Below are 14,377 nucleotides of genomic sequence, written 5' to 3'. Positions count from 1 at the left end.
TGTCTTCTTCCCTTCCTGCATTCCCCTCATTTTTCTGTTTCTGAGCAGTTATTTTTCTCTTAATGGGTACACCATTCTTTTATTCTTTGTGAAAATATTAGTTAGAATTTTTAATTAAGTTGTTTTTGTACTCTGAATTCCTTTTGTTTCCTTTGGTTTTATCTTGGTGTGTGTGTATGTGTGTGTGTGTGTGTGTGTGTGTGTGTGTGTGTGTTTGGCTCACTTCCTGTCTAGTGAGCTCTGTGTGTGATTTATATGTATGAAGAAAAGACTAGTGGCTTGGTACAGATGCCTGGCAGAGACTTACTCTGTTGTTCTGGAAGTGTGTCACCTCATTAGGCTTCCCCATGCCACTGGAGGGAGGCTTGCTGGCTCCTTACTGCAGAGGGTTCCAGGACTGTTAGGATCACGTTAGGACGCACAATGTGGGGAAGGCAGGAAAACAGGCACATCCTCCCACCCTCTTCCCAGCCTTCCAGGCAAGAGTGACATTTTCTGTGGCACTGAGACACTTAGATTTTCTCCTTCTTTGAAGGCTGCCCTTCCATCTTCTGTCCTACCAAATCTAATGGAAATGACTTTAGGCTCTTCTTTATCTTTTCAGCCCCATATTCTCATTGGAGGACATTTTTCTGGCCAGGTGGTTCATGTCCTTCAAGGGTCATGTTTGGTGTTTGGCTTAGGGAGGAGACTCTTTTCTACTATTATACTTGTATTCTGAATTTTCTCTGGATCAGTTTTTTCCCCCCCAAGTTCTTTTCCCTGATCATATCCGAGGCTATGTTGTTTGGTCTACTCCTCTCCATCTGATTCCATCTATTTGCCATTTTCTGGGAACATCTCAAAATTCCTGGTATGCTGATGACCACCTTTCTTGTTTTCCAATGCCATTGGGGAAGAATCCTGTATGAAAAAGCCTGTTTCGTGTCATTCCAGAGATGAGGGTGGCAGAGAAAGAGGGTTGGGTGTACCTAATTTTCTACCTTGATATAATTGACTATGGGTTTTATTTAAATCTTGACTCTCTGGGGTTTAATATTTAGAGGAGTTTTCTAGTTGGTCAAACATCCCATTAGAAAAGTAATGATAATTTTAAATTTTTCAATATTTATAGTCCTTATTGAATTTTCTTTACTAATTGCATTGGATAGAACTGCCATAACAATATTTAGAATTATGATGATGGGGCCCCTTTTACATTTTCAGTTTGTTTTCAATTTTGATGAAATTAATTTTGTCCCTAGTGTTTTGCCATATGACATGGTTTGGGGTTGTTTTGAGATAAATATTTTAATGGTTTTAGTTTTGGATTACTAAGCATTTGTTTTTAAAGATCAGAGACAAATGTCCAATTTTACTAGAACTTTTGACACCCATCAACATGATCATGGGGATTTTGCTCACTGGCAGATTAGGTTTTTAAATATTGTGCCATCATTTCTGAAATCTGTGAAGTATTCCTGGGGATGAGGGAGGTTACCCTTCTAAAATGAAAGCCATATTCCAGACCTGCTTCCTGTGTAGATTCTTCTCTTCCCTGGAGAAGGCAGTCCTTCCCCAGTGATGTACCTTCAAGTATTTCCACTTTGTTGTGGGTGGAACATGGGGAAGAGGAAATTAACACCCTCCATTCCATTGAATCTAAGTGCTTAGTAAATGATGGTTAAGCTTAATAGCACTATTTACTATTCCATGGATGGTTGTAAAAATCCAAATATCATAGGAGAGAACACAATTTAAACTTGTGCCCACTTCTTCATGGGAGAGCATCTTCATTCATTCACTTCAATTACATTTTTGGAATATGTACATGTACTATGTTTAGGGATTTGCAAAGAAAAGACAGAGAGCCAGGCTTGGTGACGGTAGTCCTGTAGTCCTAGCATTGGGAGGCTGAGGTAGGAGGATTCTTTGATTCCAGGAGTTTGAGAATAGCCTGGACAACATAGAGAGACCATGTCTCAGAAAAATAAAAGAGGACATAGGTGGCCTCTCTGAAGGTGGGAGGTATTGTTGGGATTGGAAAGATTTTCCTGATGGTGCATCAACTCAGAAGGTACCTATTTTTTTTTTCATACAACTACGACTAAAGTATTACCTCTGGGAAGCACATTTCAATCAAAATTCTGCAATTAAACTACTACTTCCATTGTTAGAAGGGTTATTATATTTTTAAAGTCATATTTATTTAAGTCTAGTCCAAACTAGATCTATGCCCAGTTAGCCAAAGAAGAAAGACTTAAGTATTGAAGATTGATTGGTCCCTACTAAATAAGGGTGTGTTTTCTTTCATCTTAGTTTTCTTTTCAAAAGCATTTTTATATTTTTATGATTTCAAGAAATGATGCATGCCCGTGAAATAATTTAGAAAATACACAACGGCATTCAGGAGAAATTTAATTTTGCTATCCCAAAATAACATTTTGTTGTATTTCCTTTCATTTTACACATATATGTGTGTGTATACACACACACACACACACACACACACGCACACGTACATATATTCTTTTAGAAGCAGAATCAAACTATAATCAGAGCTTTATTTTCACTTAAAATTATAACATGAGCATTTTCCTATCCTCCAGAATGTTTTTAAAAGCTTGATTTTTAGTCCACAGTATTCCATAGCTGCATTAATATAACCATCCCCTCTCTTTGGGACATTTCAGGCGTCCATGCCTTTTTGTTACTATAAATGACATTTCCGTCAGCTTTGTCTCCATCTCTGATAGCATCTTGGTTTGTTCAGGGAGTGGAAAACTGAGTCATAGATTATAAATATATTTGAGTCTTTGGATTCATAATGCCAAACTGCTTCCACAAAAACTGTACCAATTTCTACCCCTCCCAGTACTATATAAGCAGCTCCCTTATCTGTTCCCAGCAACAGACGTTGTTACTACCAACACACACACATATGCACACATACACACATATGTACACTGTACAAGGGTGCGTGGGCCCAATTTACAGGCGAAAAATGTTTCTGCTGTTTCAAATCGGATTCCACCCCAGATCTAGCATGAAGGAAGTTTGGGCACGAGCGAGAGAAGAGTGCCGAGTGTGTAAAGGAGCCCAGAGAGAGAAAAACCTGGAGGAGGAGGGTAGGGGCCTCCTGGAGGACCAGAGGCTTGGCCCGGGTCCGAGAAGAGGCAAGTGAGCTGGGTTTCCTGATGTGCTCACATCTGGGGAGGCTTTGGCGTGAGGCCCCTCTCACAGCTCACCCCATCCAGTCAGTTCTCCCAACCTGTCCTCTGCTCTGTGGTGTCCTTGCCAGGCACAGAGAAGCCATCAGCAGCCCGGGGAGCTCAGTGAAGAGGAAAGAGTGAAGTAGAGAGGGGACAGGATTCTCACCCGGGTGCTCTTTCTGGGGGCTGGAGGAGGGACCAGCCTGTGATGGCCCGCCCCAAGTTGAGTCACGGCCTGGTGCTTGTAGTGGCTGAGGGCAGGCTGGGGAGCTGGTCACCCAGGGTGCTGATGCCCAGCCTGCGTGTGACACTCCCAGGGATGTCATGGTGAACTACCGTGCATGGCTGAGAACAGAATCTGACTTAATGCATTTAACAAGTTAATGTTTGTGCTCATGGGCCCTGTGCACATTTAAGAATTAATTAAATCCTTTAAGGAAGTCATTTATGTTTGAGACCAAAGAAGATACTCAAGGGCCAAAACACCCCTAAAGAAGAAGGTCCAATCAGCGCTCTTATGCGTTGGAAGGCCCCGCAAGACCAACTTTCTTACATTCAGATCTGCAGCGCAGTGTGTACAGATACCTTTAACCCATTCTTTCTAGAAAGCTCCTGGGGAGGCATATTAAACTCAAGTTATTTTCAATTTCATCTAAGGTGTCTCTATCCAATGCAGTTTCTTCAAAGTCTGCAATGTGGGATTCAAAATCTCTTAGCATCATCAAAGTCTTAGAAAAATATATTACTAGGAAGCGGAGCTGCTACTTGTGTGTTAATTACAAGGAGCCCGGCTGCCGCGCAGATAATCTCCAGCGTCAGAAGCAACGGCTCAGGCAATATCAGGAAAAACAAAATCTTTTCTAAAAAACATCCTAAATTCTCTTTTTTTTCACCCTTTGAGGAAAAAGTGCGGCTCATTGTGAAGCTAAATCCCATCTATTTAGTTGTTCTTATAAAGATTTCACTGATATTTGAAATATTTCTCTCTTGAAAGATAAAAATGAGGTAGATTTTTTTTTTTCCCCAGGATCCAGGCTCAGAACTGCTGCTTATTTTCAGAGAATTTGTCTTTGGGAGAAAAGGGATTGGATGACCTAACAGGCCAGGTTCAGAGTGCAACTGGGCTTGACTATGCTTGAGACTAAGGTGTTGGTGTAGGGGGTACTCCACAGTGTACCTTCTGCAGCAAGCCCAAGTTAGTGTGGAGCAACAGATTGGATTCCTCTTTCCCGTGAACTTTAAGAGGAGCTGGGATCTGTCACCACCTGTCCCTCTGGGCAGTCCGTAACTTGGACGACAAGGTCCTCAGGGAGGGCAACACAGAGGCCAGCGTCTCAGACCAGCCTCGGGAGCAGACCCTTGACCATGACACAGAGTCCCGTGGGCTTTGGAGGGAAGAAAAGTCAGACACAGGTTTGTGAAGGGCTCAAGAGGAAGGGAAGGGAGGAGTCGGTATATTTTCCAATTATGTTTTTTTTCTTCAATTCAGGGGAAAGGTCAATCAATTTCCAGAGCTTTTTAAGGGGAGCTTAATCTACTTTGACCTGAAGGTCCTTATTGGTTAAAGAGGAGCTAGGTTAAAGATATGACCAGGGAGAAACCAATCACTGGTGGCCTCCAAGGTGACTTTGGAGGATGTGGAACCCCCCCCCTTTGAAATAACCCGAGTCCCAGGGTGAGAGAACTGCCCCCTGCCACGCTCTGTGAGATCTCTGCGAGAGGCCCCTCCTGGCCCCCAGTATGACTGAAGCACCCTTTCCTCTTTCAGCCTCTCTATAAAAGCCACAGCAGGCCTCAGGCCAGTGCGGGCTGCAGGCAGCAGTATTCAGCCAGAATTTAATAACATTGTTCTCATTTTATTTATTTTTATAATTACCTTTAATTTAGAGCAAGTGATACAAATTTCCATTTAGGGTAATGATATAGTTTCCCTTTAAATGCATTAAAGTAAAAAATAGTGAATTAATTAAAAAAATATTAGCAGGGGTACAGAAACATGGCAAAACCAGGCAGGTGGTTTATGGCAGAACCACTCCACAGCAGAAAGCCTCAGGAAGGTGGCGTGCGGGCGCCTGCGATTGGGAACGCGAAGGGGGCCTTGTGGACCATTTTTATTTTATTTTCTGAAACAGGTGAGAGGACCCTGAGCTACTGGAAAGTTTCAGATTTGGGGAAGCTGGCGACAGGAGACATTGAGCCCCAAATTTAAAATGGATTCAGGAATGTGTACCAGAAAGCTCCCCATACAGAGTAACCCCTCTCTTCTGGTCCAATCTTCTACCTGCTCTAAGTTTTGCTACCAAGCTGCGACCCTGTTCCTTCCAGAGACTTGTCCAGGCTCCTCTCTGTATCCTCAGAGCTCTCAGTGCTCCTAGAAGATGCTCATTCCCCTGTTCCTTCCATCTACCTGTCTATATCCACTCATCCATCCACCCATCCAGCTACCCATCTTTCCATGCATCTACATCTTCAGCCACTCAATACATATGAGTATTCTGTGTATTTTGTAATAAAAAGTGAAACAAAATAATATCTCCTGGGTGCTTCCAGCACTCAGGTGATTATCAGGGATATAACAAGAACAGAGAGAAACACTGTCACTACTATGGCAGAGATGATGATGGCGGAGGCAGAAACTGAACAAGTGCCGATTCCGTGCCAGGCTGAATGAGTGAATGAATGATCAAATGCACCAGTAAATCCCTTTTTGCTCTCACCGCTGGGCATTGGGGCCAGCGGAGTCCAGGGATGCTGCGGGTGCACAAGCACTTTCGTAGGTCAGAGGTTGCCCATGCCAGCCCCCCGGCCAGCTGGGCTTCTGCAGTGAGATGACAGGCTCTACACAGCCTGCTCAATCTGTCCCCAGCCGCTCAGGGCCTGCCCAGGCTCTGCGAAGGGCACGCAAGGGCAGGGCTCCCTCCCGGGGGCTCCAGCAGGAGCAAGACTGGCAGCAGTAGCAGCTGCGGTGGGGCACGGGGCAGGGGAGTGGTTACTGTGAAGGGCAGCGGGGGGGCGGGGGCAGGTGGGAGGGCAGACAAGCAGTAACATGATTGGGGCTGGGGGCGGGGGCAGGAACTGGTGTGTCGGGCTCCCTGCCAGGGATAAACGTGGCCTCTGGAAAAAGAGAGACAGGACAAAATTTCCCAGGGTCTGAGCAGCAGATTCTCTGCCTCCCGGTGCATGTGCCTTGCTGGGGTCCTGGCTTGGACCCCTGCTCTTTGCCAGTGCATGAGGGGCTCCTGCAAACCACTGTGAGGCTCCAGTGTTGCTGGTCGGAGGACACTTTGCTTCTGGGCCACGGGGCCTGGCCGCAATTTGTTTTCATCCCCCCTGTTCCGTGGTGCCCATTCCTGGTCCCTTGCACTCCTTGACACACAGCGGGCTGTTGGGGGGCCTGGATTTAGAGCAGAGGCACTGGCGTGGGTCCCTGTGGGCTTCTGCAGCCTTTACTGTCCTTACTGCACAATAAAGAGGAGGCCAGAAATCCCTACCTACAACGCAGGGGTGGCAGCGGGAGTGGGGAAATAAAATATAAGCCCTGTGCAGCTCGCAGGCAGTCACCCTGAGCCAGTGCCCTTCTTTATGGCACGCAGGAACCCAGTCTGCTGGGCACACAGGGTTCCCACTGTGGGCAACACGGGCATCTGTGGGGTCTAGGGAAGCCAGAGGGATCCCTGGGAAAGCAACCTGTGGCTGTAGGTCTGAAGAAGTTACCCCAGGGAAGGATGGGGAGGGAAGGAGTGGTATTACAGGAACAGCAGGGCAAAGGGGCCCTGCCGATGAAACCCGTCCACTTCTGAAGACTCTGGAACAGCATGACTGTACCCATATAAAATGGCTTCTCCTTGAAGCAAGTGAGGAAGGCCCCAGGGGAATGACCCAAAGGTGGAATTCCAGGCCCCTTGGTAAATGGCAGGGAGGTGGCCCGGCAGGGTGAGAAGCACGTTCTTGGGGCCCATCGTGGAGGGCTTGTTTGCATCCAGGGCACAGGAGTAGGCTCAGCCTTCCCTCTTGCACTCCACACCGGACTCTTGTGGAAAAGCCCAAGTTAGCCTGTGGTTCAGGATCCCCAGGGTGTTCGCGGAGCCGTCTGGTCTAGATCTGAATGAGTGCAGCGGAAGAAAGCAAAGGTGGGCATGAGTTGGCATCATCATGGGGCAGGGAGGAGGCTGGACAAGCAGAGTGGAAACTGAGAGAGGTGCAGGGGGTTTCTGGAATTGTGCAAGGACTTTTCTTTCTTTCTTTCTTTCTTTTTTTTAAATCAGCCAGATTCCTTTGGTTTCAAGTGACAAAAAAAAAATCCAACCCAAACAAGCTTAAACCACCATGAGACTATATTGATTTAAGTGAGTGCAAAATATGTAAAGGGTTCAGCTTCAGGCGCCATTTGATCCAGGAACTCAAATTATGTCACTGAGCAGCTGACTTTTTTTTTTCCTCTGCCTCTTTGGCACTGGCTTTGTCCTTGGGGGCTGCACAACCCCGTTTTGCCACTTCTAGGTAGCAAAATGGCTGCTGTAGCTCCAGACCTCACTGTGAGTGTTGGAACTATTCTGTAGCTGCCTGACGGGCTCTAGTTCTCACTCTCATTGGCCCGAGTTATGTCACGTGCTTAGCATTTAACCAATTACTGAGGCTGGGGGTAGAATATTCTGATTGATTAAAACTGATCCCGTAATCAAGGCTGAGGAGGAAGAGGGCTGGCTCCTATATAGTCTCTCTGGGGCATGTGCATGGAGGGGAATGGTGCCTGCCTAGGCCTCTGCAGTTGGCAGAACAGTCTGGATCTGGTTGACTGTGCTCTCCATGGATGTGGGCAGGAGCAGGATGTCTCAGATCAGGCCAGGAGTCCTGGGCATGGGCTGGTGTTTGGGGGAGACCTTCCCAGACAGGGAGTTGGTTTCAGCCGCAGGTTCCCTCCGAGTAGAGCTGTTGTGGGCCAGGCCCAGTACCATGCCTCAGCCAGGCATGGCTTGGAGCCCCCCAGAGTTGGTCTACTCAGCAGGATCCTTGCAGCACCCGAGGGAGCCACAAACAGGTAAAACTTGGCTGCCCCAGCCTGTGTCATGAAAAGCTTGAGTTACAGAAACACTCCGGCTATTAAAAACCTGCTACTGACTTTAACAGCAATAAAATATCTGCTGTTTATGAGTAATTAGCTACTTCTGGAAAAGAGCTCTATTCCTTTGAATTTATGGGGTGTCTTGATTCATGGATTTCATGGGGGACTGTCATGTTACATCACGTCAACCTGATGTAATTCGATGCCAGCCAAACGCACGAGGGAGCCAACAGAAGCCTTCCCTCCTGCCTCCCCAAGTGGCTCTCCAGGTGGGCGAGTCTTTGGCACCTTCATCTTGGCTCTTTTGGGGGAAGACTTGGGGCTGTCTTTATCCTGAGTGTCTTCAGTCCTGGGTCCACTGACTGCAGCCTCTGACCGCCCTCCCAGTGCTTCTGGGATAGCATTTCACATCCCTGAGGGTGACAGGGACTCAGACACCTGTAACTGTTTAATGAGCATCCACACCGTCCCTGTGCTCTGCAGAGGCCTGGAAGACACACACCCAGCTCCAAAGGATCCCGAGACTGGCCAATACACACAGGGAATGATGGCATTGAAAGTCTAATTTTATATTGTGTGGTTGGAGAAGGAATTATGAAATAAAGATTTTGGTGGGCTTGGGATCCAGTGGAGGGAAACTATATTATGGAAGTTTTTTTTGTTTTGTTGGTAGCAGCTGGACTCCCATTTAGCAGCGAAGAGAGTAGAAACAAGGGTATAGAAGAATCTGTTGGTTGGACTCTGCATCTCTTTGTCTGTGTGTTATTTCTCCTTTCATGCATTCACCCAACACTCATTCACCCCTTCCCTCACCCACCCATCCAGCTTCTACTTAGCTCCTACTTTTTCGAGTGCTTAGGAGTAAACCAATGGAAGTAACCCTCTGACACGTCTCCACAACTTGTATGATCTTGAGAGGTTCAACACTTAACTTCTGGCCTCAATTTACCTAGGTATCACACGCACCCCTTGGACCGAGTGACCAGGAGCTGGATGATCTCTGAGACTCCTTCAGCCCTGCCCCCCCTCTCATCGTCATCTGTGCCCCCTTTCCTTCAGGCAGCAGAGGAGAATATGGAGTACAGGGATGGTGGGGGTAGAGACTGGAGATTGGCTAGGAGCCTGGGGTGGACATTTGGTGGATGGTTTTGCCACGAGCTCTGGTTGTGCCACTGTGCCACTGATCTTTGTGACATTGTGCCACTGATCTTTGTTGAACTTAAATGAAGACACTATAGATATGGGAGGGGAGCAAGCAGGACTAGGTTGGCGTCAGGTTCAGAACAGTATTCCCCAGGAACGTGATCTGGCTGGCTGTCTTTAGATGTGTCCACAGAGGTTCGCTTCCTCGGCAGGACTGTCGGAAGCTTTCGCATAGGTTTCTGGTACTAGAAGGTACGACGCTTTGTCCTCTAACGCCAGGAACTTTCCTGCTCCTTTGGGTCTAAGAGAGCTTTCTAGATTGCCTACCTTCCTGGACTGGCTTCCTTGAAGTGACGGTCAATGGCATTCACCAGCTCTGTGTAATAACTCTGGGCTTCTGACTTTGGAAGGCAAATTATGAAATAAAACCACTTTACTTCTTCCCAGATCCACCTTGGATGGATTCTATGGAAGAAATCTGGAGTCTTCACAAGGTCTGTGAAGAGTCTTTAATATGATTATTTAAAAATGGAACCTTGCTTTTATTGCTTTGAGTCTCTTTGCTTTCTAGTTAGAAGTGACATTTTTATGGTCTTTAGCCAAATTCCATTTCTTCTGTGAATTGCCTATTCCCATGCCTTTTGTCCAGATTTCTAATGGAGGGGTTCAACGTTTCCTTATTAACTGCCAGTGCTTTTAAATATAAGGAAGGGGGGGGGATATTAACCCATTGGCCACCATATAGCCTGCAAGTCCCATAAGTGTTGGACTTCCCTGAGGCTTTCCAATGGGTGGTTGTGAGCAGGACTGAGTGTGACTGTAGGCATGATAAAGACCCAGCAGTGTTGATGTGCAGCTGATGGCAGTAGTGGTAGAAAGAGGAGGAAGAGATTGCAGCAGCAATCACCACGGCAGTGCACCTGCTCTGTGGCAGGCATTGCTTCAGGAACCTTCCATCAATGACCTTATTCAATCGCCCATCAACCTTATTATTGCCACCATATCACAGGTGCACATCTCAGGAGGTACCCCTTAGAACACATGGAATAACACGGGTCACCTTCTGGCAGCAGCAGCAGCCACTTTTCCTTTGTCACACAGGAGCCCCAACTCCTCTGTGAGTCCAAAGAGTAAGAGTGGTCACTCTGTGGCTGGCCGTAGTCACTCCTAAATGCTTTTTGCAATCTGTGTAGATCATACTTCTACACCAAGCTATTGAAGTTGAAGAATGTCCTGGGGTTGCCTAAAGGCCTCTCTTTTGGAAAAGACCTCCTGGCCTCCTGAGGTGGGGTTGGGGAAAGGCATTGATGTCCAGACAGTGATGATAAAGTGCAACCTGCTTGGGATGGAACAGGTCACATGCTGATGGCCCTGGGCTAGATCATAAATGGCGTTTCCTCTCTCATAAGAAGTGTTCATTGCTTCATTTTTAGTGTGTCCCTAGTATTCAGAACTGATGAAGTTCAACTCCAGATGGGTGATGGTTCAGGATTAGGACTGGGCTTGGAGATCCCTTCTGTCAGGTGAGACATGGACACCCCCCAGGAACTTGGGGGAGAGACCCAGAGTTGGTGGTGGCTGGCCCAGCCTGCCTCCTTGGCTCATAGACAGGAAGCCGTGACACAAGGAAGGGCTAGGGCTGGAGGTCACACAGCTGGGAAACTGGTGTGGTTGGAGAGAGTGAAGGAACTCTCCGGGGAGGGTTCAGGCCCACCTGGTAGAGGTAGGGAGACCAGTTGTCTGGGATGCCCGGTTCTGCTGCATGGCAGAAAGCCTGCTGGGCCAGGAAGCCAGTGCACCTGCACTGGGGAGGGCAAAGTTCATTCACCCAGTTCTTCCCCAGCGCCTGTTATGTGTGGAACCCTGTTCCTGTCACTTGGGAGCATTTTCTGTTGTGCAACAGGTTGTCATCATAGAGAGGGATTTGTCAATGGCCCCTGGCATTCTACTTGCTCTAGTTGGCTCTTTTATTTCTGATTTATTGCAAGGATCTGGATCTTGAGATGATGGGACTGGAGCCATGGAGGGAGGTGTCAGCAGAGGTTCAGAGTGGAGGGTTGTTGAACCAGAGGGAGCTGGACAGGGAGTGGCAGCGTGGTCCTGCAGTGTCAACCACCCATGGGCTTTCTCTATGGCAGAGACTGAGAAGACAAAAAAGATATGCTCATTATCTCTTAAAAAGCTCCCAGTCCCCTGACCCTTTTGCAAGTGAAGAGTGTACATGTTGTCACAATCTGTTGGGGTAGATGTTTTGGGGCCACCTATCCTTTGGGTGGTGAGAACTGGAGAAGAGGATGTTTCTCACCTCTCTCTACAGAGTCTGGTGCAATGCCTGGCCCATGGTGGTTAAGTCAGAAGTGCTTGCTGAATGCTCATGTGCATGAGCAAGTGTGAGAACACTGAAGGAGGCTAGGGAATCTGGAGGAATGCAGAGTTTATAAAAAGCAGGTTGAGAGGCATGGCATTCAAACCATCTCCACCTGGACTTGCAGGTACTCATCATCTGCATGACATTGGGTTTGGGTAAGATGTGAGCCCTGGGAGGTCCCAGGTAGGGGGTAGAGTTTGTTGAGATAGGAAACCACATAATTGACCTTTAAACAGAGTAAGGTGAGCTCTTTATGGGGGAGGATCAGGAAAGGCTTTGTGGATGGGGGGCATTGAGTTATGGATCTAGAGCTCAAACTTCTTATCTTTTGCCTTCAGGAACAGAGTGCTGGGCTGCTGTGGGGACCAGGACCAACCCTGTGGTCTTGTCTGTCTTCCTCCCTGATCCCCCTTTCTCCAGAGGGACAGATGGTGTCCTAAAAGCCTGTAGCATTTGCTGCGTGGTGCATTCATTCATTTCTCCATTTGTTTATTCGTCAGCTTGTTCCTTTAGCAAACATTCACGGAGGGTCTCCCCTTGCCTAGCAGTGTGCTCAGTGCTGGGGGCACTCCAGTGAAGCTGATGGTTTTGTTTCCACCCTCGAGGAGCTTTTGGCCAAGGATACTAACAGACCCAATGCATTATGGAAGCCACTGGGGCCTGTGTGTTGATAGCAGGGTGCTGGGGGATCAGATAGCAGGGCTTTGAACCTAGACCTGGAATATCATCAAGGAGGGCTCCTGGAAGAGATGGCATTTAATCTGTCACAAGATAACAGGGCCCAGGAGGCAAGTGGGGATTGCAGGGAGAGTGTTGCAGATGAATGATAGGCACCAAAGGACACCCAGTCACCCCCATCTTCTTCCCGAGAAAGGGGAGTCCTCTTTCAAAACACGAACAGGTTGAAACTCAATGAGCCCCAGGATTCTTCATCCTCAAGTCAGATTTTCCTGACAGTGGGTTGGAAATCCATTTCTGTCCCCGGAGTCCCTGCTTGTAGTGGCAACACCCATAACTGGACCTGCAGATCCCATCAGCCCCCACATCTGTGAGCTCTGCCAACACTCAGCCCCAGCTCCCAGTAATGCTCCTGCTGCTCTGGTTGGGGAACCCATGGGTCAGGGTTCCCACTCATAGGAGTCTGGCCCAGCCAGCGGAAGTCATAGTTGGCTAGTCTGGCCAGCTTGAGGATTTACTGACAGCAGGAGGTAGAGATGCTGAACGGAGGCCCCCAAGGGTCAAAAAGGACTGAGGATCCAGCCCAGTCCTGCCAGGCTCCATCTGTTGGCCTCAGCCCAATGGTTACAGGCAGCAGAGAATCATATGGTACACCTGCCTGTTTCAGCAATGACTGCAAGTACTTATGGAATGATGTGCAATCTGAGCTTCTGTCTTCGACAGGTGCCCCTGTGAACCAGTCTCCCTGGGCTGGCTGCTATGAATATTTCAAAACCAGGTCCCCTTTGATCACTCTTGCATATAGGCATTTTACATTATAGTTAGTTTTGCATTCAATGGAATCTGAGGGCCTCTGTGAAGTGAAAATAAACCATTTGACACCATCTCATAGTCCGGAGGTGTCCAGATGTAAATAGCTTTAATCAGGGGCAAAGGTTGTGGAGGTGGAGCCCTGGGCCTGCTCCCTGGCTGCTGCTGCCCTGGGGATGGAGGGGTCCTGTGGATGCTGTGGATGCCCTCACCCTGTCTTGTTCCTGGGCAGGGGGTGCCCTGGGGAGGATGCATGGTGCCACCTCGGAGCAGGGAGCCGAGGCAGGTTAATAGGGGATTAAATATCTAACTTCCTGCTATGCCCAAGTCTGTTTAAAAAGGGAGAAAGAAAGCCAGCCAGAGAGAAGTAATCAATACTTCATGACAACTGCTGGTATCTTTTTGAGTTTTGTGTTACCACTTTAAAGGCAGAACATTCATTAAAAGCATATATGTATTTAGGGTCATTTTTTTTTTTTTTTTTTGCTTTCCCTGATGGAGGTGGTCACAGTTCAGATAAATCAATTCCGGAGAACAAGGGGGACATTGTCTTGCCATATCATCCCTTCTAGGAGAAATAGAAGCAGGGCCTGGATTCTGGAGGGTGAGGGCTGGACTGTGGTTTGAAACCTGCTATCATTTCTCGTGATGTTCTGGTCCAGGTCCCTTCTCTAGCTTTTGATCAGTCATACGTTAGAGGACCAGAGAACTCGGAACTCTTGATGGGGCTGAGTCCTCCAGGGGTTGTAGGCAGGGGACTGAGAAAAGCCCATCTCTCACAAAGCTCCAGCAGAGGAGGAGAGAAAAAGTCACCTCCTCTACTTGTGCATCAAGGGGCACTATGAGAAGTGTCCCAACAGTCCAGAGAAACTTCCTGGGTGGGTCCGAGGAATGAACCAATTGCTCCATCCTGGGACAAATGCAGGAAGGCTTCCTGGAGCAGGTGAATCCAGTACGGCATTGAGGGTGGATTTGAGCTGTCAGCTGTCGAGGGGTGAGATGGGCTTCCAGGAAATTTGGGGACTGGTCCTTTCTTCCACTTCTTCATTATTACAAAGTGGAAGCTGGGAGACCAGTGACCCTAATTCCAAACTGACCACCCTCTTCTTCTCTCTTTCTCATGTA

General features: G+C 47.7%; 1 protein-coding gene across 1 annotated transcript in view; it reads left to right on the top strand.

Annotated features, from left to right (window-relative positions):
* Nucleotides 1–14,377, top strand: part of Znf536 (zinc finger protein 536) — a 427,081-nt gene that overhangs the window by 164,009 nt on the left and 248,695 nt on the right. The gene's annotated exons all lie outside the window — the stretch shown is intronic.

This window comes from Marmota flaviventris, chromosome 18 (assembly GCF_047511675.1).
Source record: "Marmota flaviventris isolate mMarFla1 chromosome 18, mMarFla1.hap1, whole genome shotgun sequence".
NCBI lineage: Eukaryota > Metazoa > Chordata > Mammalia > Rodentia > Sciuridae > Marmota > Marmota flaviventris.
Note: the sequence above shows the minus strand (reverse complement) of the source record. Positions and strands in the feature narration are given on the sequence as shown.